Source organism: Pleurodeles waltl, chromosome 1_2 (genome assembly GCF_031143425.1).
Source record: "Pleurodeles waltl isolate 20211129_DDA chromosome 1_2, aPleWal1.hap1.20221129, whole genome shotgun sequence".
Classification (NCBI taxonomy): domain Eukaryota; kingdom Metazoa; phylum Chordata; class Amphibia; order Caudata; family Salamandridae; genus Pleurodeles; species Pleurodeles waltl.
In genome coordinates, this window is record NC_090437.1 from 568,981,533 (window position 1) to 568,996,012 (window position 14,480).

Here is a 14,480-nt window from a genome sequence, read left to right on the forward strand (position 1 = left end):
CCATTGCTCTGTTGAATCAGCTGGCTGAGAATGGACATAAAGGTGGTCATTTTGACATTGGCAGTATAAACTGCTTACCACCGCAGTGACGGCTGCCAAAATACCGTCACTGCGGCTAATGTCCATTCGCCATATTATGATCACTGACGGACTTCTGCAACAAGAAGGGTGGAAATCTTCTAAGCTGGTAAGCTGGCGCTGCTACCACCAGCACCGACACGTCAGTAGAACGCTGTCAGCAGCATTATGACAATTCATATGGCCTGGCGATGTTCTGCTGGCGGGGCGCTTCTGGCGGTAGCAGTGCCCCTTCCCTGCTGGATGACCTCCTCGCTGGACAAGATAAGTCGGGCGTCCGACAGGGGGGGGTCAGGGTGGAGGTGTTGTGTGTGTGTGTGTGTCTGAGTGTGTGAGTGCATGTGTGAATGCATCTGTGTGTGTTGTGTAGTTTGCGTATTTGTATGCGTGTGAGTGAATGCATGTAAGAATGGTGAAGTGAGTGCGTGTCTGCATGTCAGTGTGACTGTTAAGAATGTGTGTCAGTGTGTCTGTAAGCATGCATGTTTGAATGCGTGTATGCAGTGTGTGTATGAATGCGTGTATGGCAGTGTTAGTGAATGGGTGTATGCATGTGAGTGTCTGTGTGCATGTATTCGGAGAAGGGGTGTGGAGTGAGGGGCGCTGTGACTTGCGGGGGTGATGTGTGCGCGTTTGGCTGCGGGGTCAGTTGTGTAGTGTGTGCATGTCTGCCAGTGTGTGTGTGTATGTGGGGGTAGGGGTGTGTGTTTGTGGATCGGAGGGGGTGGGGGTGTTTGTGGATCAGAGGAGGTGGGTGTGTGTGTGTTGATCGGAGGGTTGGTGGGGTCTCATAATGCCGTCGGCAGTACTGTGCCTGCTGCCGGGCTGAAGATTGACATCTCTGGCCCGGCTGCTGATACAGCCATGGTGGTATGAATGGAGAAGTGGGGGGTTGACTGCAGCCAACCTGAAATTCTCATAATGTCACGGTATGTACCGCCAGCCTGTTGGTGGTACAACCGCCATATTAACACTCACGGCCGGGGTTATAATGACCCCCAAAGTGTCCCTGAGCAAGCTGCAATACTGTCAAAAAGAAGTCCAATATTTGCGACATATCATTGAAAAGGGAAGGAGAAAAGTGTCACGAGAAAGAGTGGGAGCCATTTTACGAATGGATCCTCTAAAGATGCAAAGAGAAGTCAGAATGTTTTTGGGAATGCTTGGCTACTGTAGACAGTAGATACCCAACTTTTCCTTGAGGGCAAAGCCTTTACTGATGCTGACACACAAAGATGTTCCTGATCCAATTCTATGGGACAACAAATGCATGAAAGCTTTCCAAAAGCTGAGAGTTAGTCTCTTTCATGCCCCCACACTAGGAATGCCTGATTTTTTCATTAGTTTTATATGATTTTGCAGTGAGAAGGAAGGCTGTGCTCTCTCAGTGCTTACCCAGACACATGGTGAAGCCCAAAGGCCTGTGGCATACTTTTCGGTTACACTTGATCCTGAAATTGCAGTGGTTAAATATGCAGCAAACAGAAGCAACAATGATTATGTCACTGTCAGCAACAGAAATGAAGATGAAGTGCATGGTATTGTGCATTTGTGGCTTGTAGATGTAATAAAACATTCACAGCTGAATCTCGGGCTGATGACAATATTTGATACTTTAAGTTGAATGCATACAGGAAAATGCGTCTAAAGCAGAACAGAACATTTGGATGAGAGCAGGATGTGGAAAGGATGAAAATGGCATTAGTGTTTAGGTAGATGAAAGACCGGTGTTACAAGATACTCTATTGTCCCCAAAGAAAATACATTTTATTGGACCTACAAATTTAGGTAGAAATGGTATGGTAAGGTAATTTAGACAGAATTGGTTTATTCCCAGATTTAGGGCCCATGCAGAAAAATGGAGTCACACATGTGTAACCTGTCATCAAATAAATGTAGGGAAGAGAACACCAGTCATAATGAGTCATGTAGGGAAATGAGGTGGTTCCTTCGACAGAATGCAGATCAATGTTATTGAATTAAATGGTTTTTTTTAATTCCTGTTTTTAATGGGCTGAGATGTGTCCTGGTTATAGTGTACATTTTCTGTAGATGGGTGGAAGCCTACCCAACAGGGGTAATGACAGTCTCACTGTGCCACATTGTTGTTGAGGTAATTAGTTCCAAGGTACAGCATACCAGTTTCCCCTGGAGTCAGATCAAGGAACTTACTTTAACAGTGAGGTCCTTAAAATGTTGTTTACAGCATTACAAGTTGAACAAAGGCTACACTGCAGTTATCTGCCTGAATCTTCCAGAACTGTTAAGCAGATCAGCAGAACCATTAAATCCCATTTGGCAAAGGTCTGCTCTTCTATTTCATTTAAATGAGCTGATGCTTTACCTTTAGTTACAATTAGTCTACGAAGTGCACCTGACAGAAAGACAGGTTTATCACCACATGACATACTTATGAGGAGAGTAAGGAGATTGCCTGCTGCACCATTGAGTGCACTTGCAAACATAACAGATGACATGGTTCTCGATTACTGCAAAGGACTATCTGATGTGGTGCGCTCTGTCTCTCAACAGGTTGAACCTGTCACTGTAAATCCACATCAAGAACAGTGTCTTGATCTCAGTCCTGGCAACCGGATGCTCATCAAGAAACATATGAGGAACTACTATCTGGAGCCAAGGTAGAAAGGCCTCTACTAAGTAATTCTGATCACAAATACAGCAGTCAAGTGCACTGAAGTGCCAAACTGTGTGCATGCTTCACTTACCCAGAGGAAAAGAGATCCTTATGAAGGAATAGTGTTCTATGAAACAGAACCATGAACAATGGTGAATGTACCACCGCAAGCCATACAATTTATTTAAGTTTGTGATGAAAGCCAGCGAGAAGAAAGGCATGAAGAGCTGCAGAACAGGCAAAGAAATCCAATTGTCTGATATCTCACAGAGTTGCATTGGAGCATTTGGCATGAAAATTAGAGAAGCTAAAACTTAAGCTGAAGTGGCAGTTGACATACCCCCAGTACAACAAGATCTAGGAGAAGGAACACGTTTTGAATCAAGGACAAAGAGAGACACCCTGAATGCTAAATGGCCAAAGACTTACAATCTGTAGAAGCTGAAAACAATTGTGTCTGTTAGATCATACCACTGACAATTGATGAAGAGACAGAATCAAGTGGTATAAGTGGCACAGAAGAAGACCAGCTGACCCTCAGAATATCGAAAAGAGCTGGAGTACCTTGTTGAAGATATCCAGCACCTAAATGGACATACTAAATGAGTCAAGTGCGAAAATCCCAATTTCAGATCTGCATGACTGGGAAAAAAGAATTGCCTGGACTTCCTTGAAATTGCCCAAAGCAGAAGCTTAGTTGAGATCAAATTACTAGATGAACTGTTTGAAATAAAAATGTTAATACAATTGCTGAGAAGATAAGAACAGTACCTAGGCCTGAGGCTGCAGAAGTAGAATATGGATAACATTTAGAAGAACACAGAGTAGGGTAAAGTAAGGTTATATGGAAATTGCTAAAAATAATCCTTCAAGAAACAAACCTAAAGGAAGATGATCATCAAAAATTGGTGCACAGTGAAATAAAGAAATTTATCTTGCTGATACACACATATTGTTTTTACGAGATCTGACTTTAGATAAACATGTGGGTCCTAACCAGAAAGAGATGCAAGATTATTTTAGGGATTATACTTTCATAGATAGCTGTTAGAAATAGGGTTTCTGGTTGGCTGGCGTATGCACCTAAGCCAGGAAGAACCCACCCACTCTAGTCAGAGTGAGGTAGTTGCACACCTAAGATAACCCCTGCTCACCCCCTTTTTAGCTGGAACGAGCAGTCAGGCCTATCCCTGAGGCAATGTGTAAAGTGTTTGCATAACACATAACACAAGTGATACACTATCCCCACGACAAAGAAAACACAACACTGAGTTATATAAAAATAAACTGTATTGTACACAACATCATTAGACCAAACACAATATGTCAGTAATACCCTGCTACCAAAGCAGTTGTCAGAACTTTACACAGTACTATTATTCTGCGAAAGCCAGCAGTAGTCACATAGAACACATAGGTTACTGATTATTCTGCAGCATAAGCAGTAGTCAGGAAAACATTACTAAAAAATGCACATGTCATAGTAAACATAGATGGAAAATAAAAGGAAAATCAGAAAACACATGGCAAGTCATGAGAAACACATCATCATAAATGCATTTGCCCTCAGAATCACGCCATCAGGAATGCAAAACACTATCATGCAAGACACCACCAGAAATGCATGAGTCATAGTAAACGTGTGACTATGATTGCCAAGACACCTGCATGAATGCCCAAAACATGAGAAACTGTTAAGGAAAGTGAATGGCAGGATCAACACATGACATCATAAATGCCTATAAAACATGGAGCCCTCCATGCCTGTTTACAGGCCCTATCCCTGGGGCCAGATAAAGGGAGCTTCAGCCCTCCTTCTGTGCTACAAGAGCCCCAAAAATTGGCTTTGTGAGGACGGGACCTCAGTCGAAGGTTTTCATCCCATCCAGCAAGCTGTTCAAGTGCGATTGAGGGAAAGGACGACACGCACCTCCTCCAATCCTCTGGGGAGGTGTCTCCCCTCTTTTCCAACAACTGGAGACTCGTCCGCCCCTCAAGGGGGCCGGAGAACCCAATGGACCCAAAGCAACACTGGAGCATTCCCTCCTTGCGCAGTGACCTGCTCTCGGGGAGCCCCCTCCTTGACCCTTGCGACCCCCTTTTCACCGGGTGGGTCCTCCTCTGGGGCTTCCTCACCGCCCAGTGGGGAAACAGAGGCTCTCACAGCCTCGGGCGCCTCAGGGGACCGAGTGCACCATCATCATAGCTGGCCCTGGGGTGGCCCTGGGAGAAGGAAGGCCTTTCAATGAGGTCTCCCTTTCTCTTCGGGCTACTCCTCTACACTCGCCCACACCTAATCTGGTGGGTGAGTGTCCACCTCACTCCCCGGGCTGCAGTGGTGATTCTGCTAGAGTTGGTGCCTGCTTGTGCCCTTGGGGCACTTTCCTAAGTGCTTGTCGCCCCGGGGGCACAATGAGGAGTGCGCTTGCTCCCGGCTTAGTTTTCTCGTGCCCCAGAGGGCACAAAACACAGCGCACTTTAGTATGCTCAGAAAATATGAGTGCCCGGGTCTTGGTGGTGATTTTCTCCAGCAGTAGGTTGCAGGAATTGGTCTCAAGTGCTGTAGCATTTAAAAATAAGGTGATCTCGTAGCGCGACAAAGGCATTAAGCAGAGCGCTACTCTGTGCGCTCTAACAGATCAAAGAAAGTGCTCCTTACACTGAAAAGCCAAAGGTTTCAGAGGGTAGGGGCCACAGTACCTAGCCTCTGGGGACACAAGTAAAGCACAGGGCAGCAGGGTCCAACAATAGGCCAGCACAAGGGAGATGCAGTCAGTGGCATTTTCCACTAGTGACCCAGCAGGTCAGCATTACCGCAGCAGTCCAAGGTGGTTCCTGGTGAGTCCCTCCAGCGGCATTCTGTGTTCATATCCTTGAGATGTTTCTTGTGCACTTTTTACATGGGGAAAATTCCCTCGACTTAAACTCAGTTTTGCAAAGCACTCACAAAGAGGGGTAGAAGAAGTTCCAACCAGTTACAATTGGTTCTAGGAGTGTCCCCTCTCTCCTCCAGCAGAGGCTCCAGACATCAATTGGGGGTAAACAAGCCCTTTCTGTGAGGCAGGACACAGATTTTACAAGTGCAGATGTGCTCTGCCTCCCCTTCTCTCAGCCTATGAAGACCATTAAATATGCAGATGCACCTCAGTGACACCTCCACTCTCCCTGTGTACAGGCTGTCTGAAACGTATGCACAAAGCCCAGCTGTCACTCTGCCCCAGACGTGGATTAGAGTCAAGCTGCAAAGCACCAGAGTCATAAGCACAGAAAAATTTGCATTTCTATAATGGTAATAAAATATTCAACTACACCAGTAAGCAGCCTTTCTCACTACCCTTACAACCATATAAAACATGCCTATGCTACCCCTCATAAATCAGACAAGACCCCCTAGTCATAAGGCAGGGCATTTCCAATGCAATCCTATGAGCAAGGCAGCACTCACAGCAGTGAGAAACCAAATAGGTTGTTTGTCACTACCAGAACAGGCCCACAACCAGGCACATGTCCTGCCTTCTACATGCATAGCACCTTGCCCATAGGGATAGCTAGGGCCTACTTAGGGGTGATTTACATGTAGTAAAAGGGGAGTTCTGGGCCTTGCAAGGTGATTTAGAAGCCAGGTCCCTGTGGCGGTAAACTGCGCAACCAGGCCCTGCGCAAGCAGGCCTGAGACAGGTTTGAAAGGCTACTTCTGTGGGTGGTGCAAGCAGCGCTGCAAGCCCACTAGTAGCATCTCATTTACAGGCCCTGCGCATAGAGATACCACTTTTCAAGGGACTTACAGGTAAATTAAATGTGCCAATTAGGTGTAAGTCAATCATACCAACTTTAGAAGGGAGAGCACTTGCACTTTAGCACAGAGCAGCAGTGATAAAGTGCCCAGAGTCCTAGAGCCAACAGCAAGAGGTCAGAAAAAAATAGGAGGAAGGAAGCAAAAAGTTTGGGAATGACCCTGCAAAAAGGGCCAGGTCCAACAATAGCCTTATTAGCAGTTGCAATATTATTAGAAATACATTTCAGTCCAGAGACAAAGAAATCTGTAACTACATTCACTAACACGACCTCTAGATTAATGATGATGTGTTAGTGGCTTCATTTGTCGATTACATGAAGGATGGTTATTTGACAAACATTTATTTTAGATTAGTACAAGAGTACAAAAGAGCTATTGATGCAAAAGACTGTTATGTATGCCAACATATGCCTTCTTCAGCTGATGAGCAAGAAGCATATCATTACATTTCTCTTTCCTATGCTATATCATGTAGTATATTGCTTGGTTTAGTATATAGGAAGAGACACTTTGAATGTTATTTTTCTAACTTTAATATGGTCCTTTCAAAAGTTACACTATTGATATTGAAGAGCATACATTTAAACCCACAAGTGAAAGTGATGGAAACAGTTTGGTATTACTTTGGCCATTTCTTTCCGTAAACACTGTTAAAGCTCATCAAAATATTCCAACTTGCTTGATGAACCCATTAGAAGAGGCTTTTATTTTAATGTTACAAGAGAGAAGTACACATAACAAATGAACAACCAGTACTTCTGGAACTTAATTAATTGAAAACACAGAATTAGTAGTGATCAGATCAATGATATTTCAAAGTCCATTTGTTATGCTTTGCACATTTTACTTTTAAAAAAGGGCGGAGTCTGCAAGATACTGAAAATTCAGAATTTTTGTACGTATATACCGGATGAGAGTAAACTTTGTCTTGGGGACAAATATATTGTGTCTGTGTTTCACCCCACAACACCCCCAGAGCTAGTTTCCCCTTTTATTTCACTGATCTGCACCCCTGGGGTGGGGTCAAAACACACAAGACAACAAGGAATTTATTTTAATGAAATTGCTGGATCCTTGGACAAGGGTCGCTTTCTTTGTTTATTTTGTATTCCACTACCTACAGCCTATAGGGCAGATCAGCCATTTTTAGGCCTATCTGTTCGCTGAGTGAAGGGGTTGTAAGCCCACTAGACACCAGGGAATAATTGAAAGGGACAACCCCTTTGGGGGCCATATTGCTTTTTATTCCACCCTTGAAGCACGCTAGACACCAGAGATTATGTTTGGATGGGGAGTGACCATTTGGGCAAGGTTCTCTGTTCCTTTGAGGGCCATATTGTTTGGTTCTTTGAGTGGTTTCCTTTATCTTGTTAGTGAATACTGTTTGCGGGTGAAGGTTTGGCTAATCTGTAGTTTGTGGAGTTGTGGTTCATACACAATTCATTTTGTAATCATTTCATCTAATGTGTATCCTTGGCATGTTTGCATACCTTTTTTTGACTGCTGTGGTAATCTTGGAATTTTTAGCTTTTTGTATGATTGTCTTTTAAAGTTATTTATTGATTTGTGCATGTTCTTTACTGTCTTGTGATATGTAATTTTTTGGACCCTTTCCAATGCATGGACTGGCGCTTGGCTGGTGGTGTGTGTGGACTGGCACTTGGCTGGCAGTGTGCATTGAATGGTGTTTGGCTGATGGTGTGTGTGTCTGACGGTGTGTGTGGACTAGCGCTTAGCTGGTGGTGTGTGTAGACTGGTGTTTGGCTGACGGAGCGCATGGACTGGTGCTTGGCTGGTGGTGTGCATGGCTGGTTGTCAGTATGTGTACTCACTTGCTTGAGGTGTGTTTATCAGTTGCCTGATGTTTGGTGCTTGGTTGTGTGATTGGTGTGTTAGTCCTGTTGGCATATGAAAATGATGGGCCTTTGAATGGTGCTGTTGTGTAAATATAAGTGTTGCATTGTGTTGGGCCCGCATCTGGCACTGTCAACGGTTTTCTGTTTGTAATGCATGAAAGGCGTTTGAAGGGACTGTAAAGTGGTTGATACCTTGCGTGGCTTTACAGCTCACGGGCTGTAATTCAGTGTTTTTTTGATCTAATGTTGAAATTATTAACAATTACTTTTGCAGATTCTATTTTGGAAAGTCATTGGTGAATAAAGTGTTTTATATGTACCATTTACTTACCCTTGTGTGAAATCTAACCAGTATGCCTGTGATTGACTAGTGGGTGGGTGTGCAATAATGTTTTGATGCTTATTTGCTTTTTACTGTTAGTGCATACTCTTTCTGTTGTGAACACCTTCTGCCCTCACATCTTTTTGCAAACTGGTCAATAAGGGAATAATATGTGGTATGTTTTGTGTGGATTCCACAATGTTTACTTACCCTGAAGCCCTTGTAAATTTGATTATCTATCACAAAACACCCTGATTTTAGAAGGGGCATCTGCCTTTTTGGTCCTGGGTTTTAGGGAAACCTAAACCCAGAAATTTCCGAAAACTGAACACCCAGGGGAGTCTAGGGAGAAATGGGTTGCATAAATGCCTGAATGTTTTCTTACCCACAATAACTTGCAAAGGTGAAACATTGAATAAATACACTAATTTTCATTGCATCTCTGTGACATAAACTACAGGAATGTGCAGGGATCCACAAAATTCATACCATCCAGAAGTAACCCACTTGTCTTGATAAAAACTCTACCCCACATGTGTGCCTGGGCTTATTAGAAAACTATATGCTTTCACATCTGAGACTAAAGCTCGTTATGGGTTCTACTGAACTTTAATTTCCCTGAAACTAGATTAGATTAGGGACTAGATTTATATGGAACTGACTATATGCTTTGTAATTTTATTGCAAATAATGATCTGCTAATAAAGAAACTGATGGACTAATGATTTAATACATCATGAAAATATAACCCAAACTCTCATAATTGAACTGAATTGAATGTTTTTGGTTTATGAATGTGCTTTTACCATCTGCCTCAAATACCCCACCTCTAGGGCTCAATAGAGGTGCAGGACCCTCATATTTCTGAAGGCTCCCAGTAGTCCTCAGTGACTGGGTTAAAATTGCAGCTTCATTACTTCAATTGGGTGCAAAACAATGAAAAGTATATTCCTAGTCTACTTTATGATGTATGGAACGTGACTTATTAAGCTTATTGTATAAAAAGAGCATCTGATAATTTCAGGTATTGTCCAAGTAACAAGAAACTGCAGCACTGAATCTTCATTCTGACCATATATTTATTAATGTCGAAGAGAGGAATACCCTGGACATAACTTGGAAGGGTCTCAGGAGAACTGGTTAAGGTGCAATTTCAGAAGCAAGATCCTGAGAAGAGCTCCCATTTGTGAATATCATAAAGCTTTCCCTATTACGTACTAAAGGCCATGATGGCTACCCTCAGTAAGATACATACAGACTAGACCACCTGCAACTACAAGCCACTCAATGGTCATGATCACACTATAAATAACCAAGTTATGCTGTAGCAAAATGACCATTACTTCCCCTTCTCTTTGAAGCACTGTGATTGTTACCAGGTTTGCTTGGAGCAATACTTCACCACCTTTGCCTAATTACTTTGCCAGTGACAGCCAAAATGAACAGTATCTTTCCAGTACCAGTTCAGAGAGAACACAGATTCCCTGACAACAGTGCCCTGACAGGCAAAGTTAAAATATAGGAATTGGATCTATAAAACTGCTGAGTATCCCCTACCTATCGTGTCCAGAACAGACTTCTACTTTTAGCCCAGGAACGTATACATAACCTACAAGAATGCAGAGTACCGTCTACCTATTGGTCAATAAAAAAAATGGTCCACTTTGGTTCACACACCAACATGTCACTGTATTACTGAGAGAGCGTAGTTTAAACATTACCTATTTTAGATGTGAAATGCTTATATTAACAACGCTAATATTATTCATTGAAACGTATTTTAAACGTGAAAATTTTTTCACATGCATAAACTAATGTCGACTGCAAGGAATAATTGCTTGAATTATGACTAATTGAATATATTAATATGTACGATAATTGCATTTTATTAGAATCCATAAGCCTTAAGTTAGTGTGAGTCGAAAACTAGCTGTGTAGCTCTCATATTAAAGCATATTTTTCTGTTTCTCCAGTGTGCTGACTTGCGAAAGGCCATGACCCATCATTTGTTCTTTTTCTTCGCTTATTGTATCATTGACTGTTATACTCTCACCCGCATGCTAGTTGCTTTAGGATAAAATTGCACGCTTTGCAACAAATATGGACACTTTCAAGGATACTGAACCACGGAAAAGATAACTCTTGACCCGAAGAACGTGCCAGAAAATGAAGTAACCCCGGATATGCCACCTACGAAAGACGTCAATTATGAAGACCAATCAGAAGAATGTAAATTATCGTAGAATGACAAATGCATTACTTAATGTATAATTTGATAGGTTACAGATAGTGAGGTGTAGTGACTATCCAATAGAATTTTGGGGGAATGTATTACGAAAAAGGGATAAAAACCCATGACACAAGAGACTAGAGAGCATTAGGTAGGGAATGATATCGATTGCATCCAGAAACTCTGTCACTCTATTTGGTGAGTTGAGACTTAGACAAAACCATCCTCACCCATAGTCTGCCCCATTACACTTTCTTCCTTATGAGGGAAGTGTCCCCTGCCATTCGACTAGATAGATTGACGGCGATCTAACTGATGTCCTGAAGACGAAGACTGATCCTGTATGCTGACCTATTCCGAGGAGGGTAAATTATGTTGTTGCTATTGAAATTCATTTATTTGCCTTTTCTTTCTAGGTACCAACTGCTGTGTATTTTTGATTAGAGACCTTAGTTAGATGTTTTCCAAATTGATGTTCTAAATTGTTTTGCATGAAGTCCAACATGCTGATGCTAATTGTGGTTAGATGAGGCATTTCATCTTGACTGACGTGACTGACGTGACTGACGTGGTGCTATGCTGAACTAAACATATATGAGGATTTATGCGTCTAGATTTGTTCATCTTCATATTACTATCTTATGTCTGTGATCTTTGCATTAGTACCATATTGTGACTATGCTCTTTTGCTTCTTGGTTTTGAGATTAATACATTTGCTATTAGATTGTAATCAATAGGGAATAAAATTCACAAAACTTCAGTAAGGTGTGGTTATTCATGACTGAAAGGTCATGGTTGCGCCGAAGGTTTACTAATGTCTAAAGTGAAATATATTGTGGTGATATATGTTGACAATATTATTGATATATTGATTGATATATTGATCAGTTATCTCGTCTTACGGTGTCTCACCACTGGGCCCAAAGATTCATCGGCCTAAAACGAGTCCCGATGTGTAGAAATTAACATAGAAGGACGCGTTATCATTACCAATACTGATTATTGGAGTAATGCAAACATTCAGCTTTTAACTCTCAATTTATCTAGTTTGGCATCTGTCATTTTCTATTGTGTAATGATATCGCCATAATCCTAGAGAGATAAGTGATGGCAATGTCTTAGTGTCAAGTACAAATGGCTTCTGATATACACATTTTTTGTTTCTTAAAATGAACCAAAATCACATTTGGAAAATAGCTATGATGTAGCATTGAGCAAGAACTGAAAATAGTGCAATTTTTTCTGGAGGAAGGGCTAAATCTAGAATGGGATTCACTAGTGGACCAGAATACAAAATTAATAAGGCAGATAACATTTCATTGGCGCATCTTGCCTCAGATTTAGCACCTCCTCCAGAAACCAGAAGATTTTGCATTACTTATCCAAGTGAAAATCAGCTCATAACGATCAAGCCTGTATCTGCTTCTACCTGTGCTAAAAAATAAATTATGAGGAGAATTGTTTATTCTCAATGCCTTACAGATGCGAGATTTGATGTTGCAGTTTACTCTGTTAAATGTTGCATCCTAAGTCCAGAAGTGCCTCCTCGAGAGCCTTGGATCCGGTATCTTCTGAATGGGCAGCAGCGGAGTAGTCTCTTATGCAACAATTTGGGATAAACATTAAACTGGTGGAAGACTTGATAGAAAGGGCTGAGTTGATGTGGATCCTATCGGACCCACCCGGCACTAGGCCCCCATGAAAGGGAAATACCTAATGTTGGCTGAAAGGACAAATGAGGAAATTATCGATGACTGACATAAGACTGTCCTAAACACATCACGTGGCATGACCGCAGTAGTGTCTCTCCAAGAAGCACGAGAGGACCCGCAGACAAGGGAACTCTTCCATAGTCTGAAATGAGATAGCATTTTGGGAAGCAGCTTGCTGTGATGTGTGGAATCAATGTACGGGTACATCACACTCTGTCATAGATATTGATGTAAACTAACATCTGATAAGTGATGGTGGACATATTAACAAATTGATGCGATCGGCTGCAGTTGGGCGAGGGACTTAATGTTTGATATGTTGGTTTAATATGCTAAGAAAAAACCTCTGTACCTCAACGCGGCATGTGTGCCTTACTGTTTTTGCTTTGTTGTAAAAGAAATAAAAATAAAAATAAAAGAAGAGCCCCACAAATAAATAAAAACGTCTTTTCAAAAAGTGCACCATTGCATTGCCACGCTGTTGTAAGACGCTTTTATATCAATAAATTGCGGTGAGGGTCAGTGACAGCTGGTGAATTTTGAACGTGGTGAAGTGTGATTGCCTGTTAAAGCGATCTTAGAGAGCAAATCGGACTTGATTTACTGGGTCTGGCGACATATTTAATACAAAAGGGCACAATCGTCCTATTATCAGCACAGTGGCTACAAAAGAAAATTGGCTAAGGAATGAGAGGGTCTGAAGAAGAAGTAATGAAATATTTCATTATTTGTATACCTTGTCAGTAAAGCCTTACACTCACTAAGGGCGTTGTGCCGCCTCCTCGCCTTCTGCTTGCGGCATGCTAGCATAGGGCAATCCATAAAATGTGACTGGATGGCAGAGGAGGGAGCGGCCTGAACAGGACAAGTGGGAGCTAGCAACCACGAAGCCCCTCTTACAGTTTCTCATGCTACTCACACTGCACACAGGATACTTGCATTGAAGTCAATGTATTCATGTACGTGTTAACATATGCATGTCTTTCTGTGTGTCTAAGTGTACGAGTGCACAAATGGACATGTGCGAGCAAGCATGTGTGTGTTTGTGAAGGCCAGCTTTGGGGTACGGCTAGGGTGATCACGTCACTCCACATCATTAGGTACACTGTCCCCAGTCCTGAACGTTTCACTTATGAATGATTGATCACAGGTTTCTTAACCATTTTTTTATTTTTTTATTTTAAGCAAAACAAGGACTACAACATCCAAAATGCAGTCGGCTGTAACACAAAAGACTAGGGCTGGAAACAATTAATGTGGCAGAAGATGGGCAGCCTGGGTGAGGATGTGGTCGGCCTAAGGGCCTTATACCAACCTAACAGTTGTCATTCATGACAATGTTATAAATATCCGGGTCTTATCAAAGCACAGGTGGTTATGAAGTGCATAAGTTCCCCTTTCAGTATAGTTCTCTCTGCCAGGGTCCCAGTACGGGGTTTGTCAGCCCATTGTGTGAGGGCAGGCCACTAGCCTTTGAAATGTAAGTGTCAGGCCCTCAACTATCCCAGCTCAGGAAGACCCATTCAGTATGCAGATTAGTGCAGGTGTGACTGAGTGTTCTGTGCTTGTGGTTGTCTGGGTGAAATGCACAAGGAAGCTGTCAACCAGCCCAGCCCAGATGTTGATTGGAGAAAGACTGCAAGGCACATTTGGATTTTAAGTGTAGAGAAATGCTCACTTTCTAAAAATAGCATTTCTATAATAGTAATATGAAATCCAACCTCACCCATAAGCAGGATCTTTTATTACCATTCTGGCCATACTAAATATGAGCTGGTTACCCCTTTCTGATCAGAATCTACCACTCACACAGTATATGAGGGTACCCCTAATGCTATCCTATGAAAGGA

General features: G+C 42.3%; 1 pseudogene; it reads right to left on the reverse strand.

Annotated features, from left to right (window-relative positions):
- Positions 1 to 13,432, reverse strand: part of LOC138254832 (very-long-chain (3R)-3-hydroxyacyl-CoA dehydratase 2-like) — an 85,849-nt pseudogene extending 72,417 nt beyond the window's left edge.
- Between the last annotated feature and the right edge of the window lie 1,048 nt (positions 13,433 to 14,480).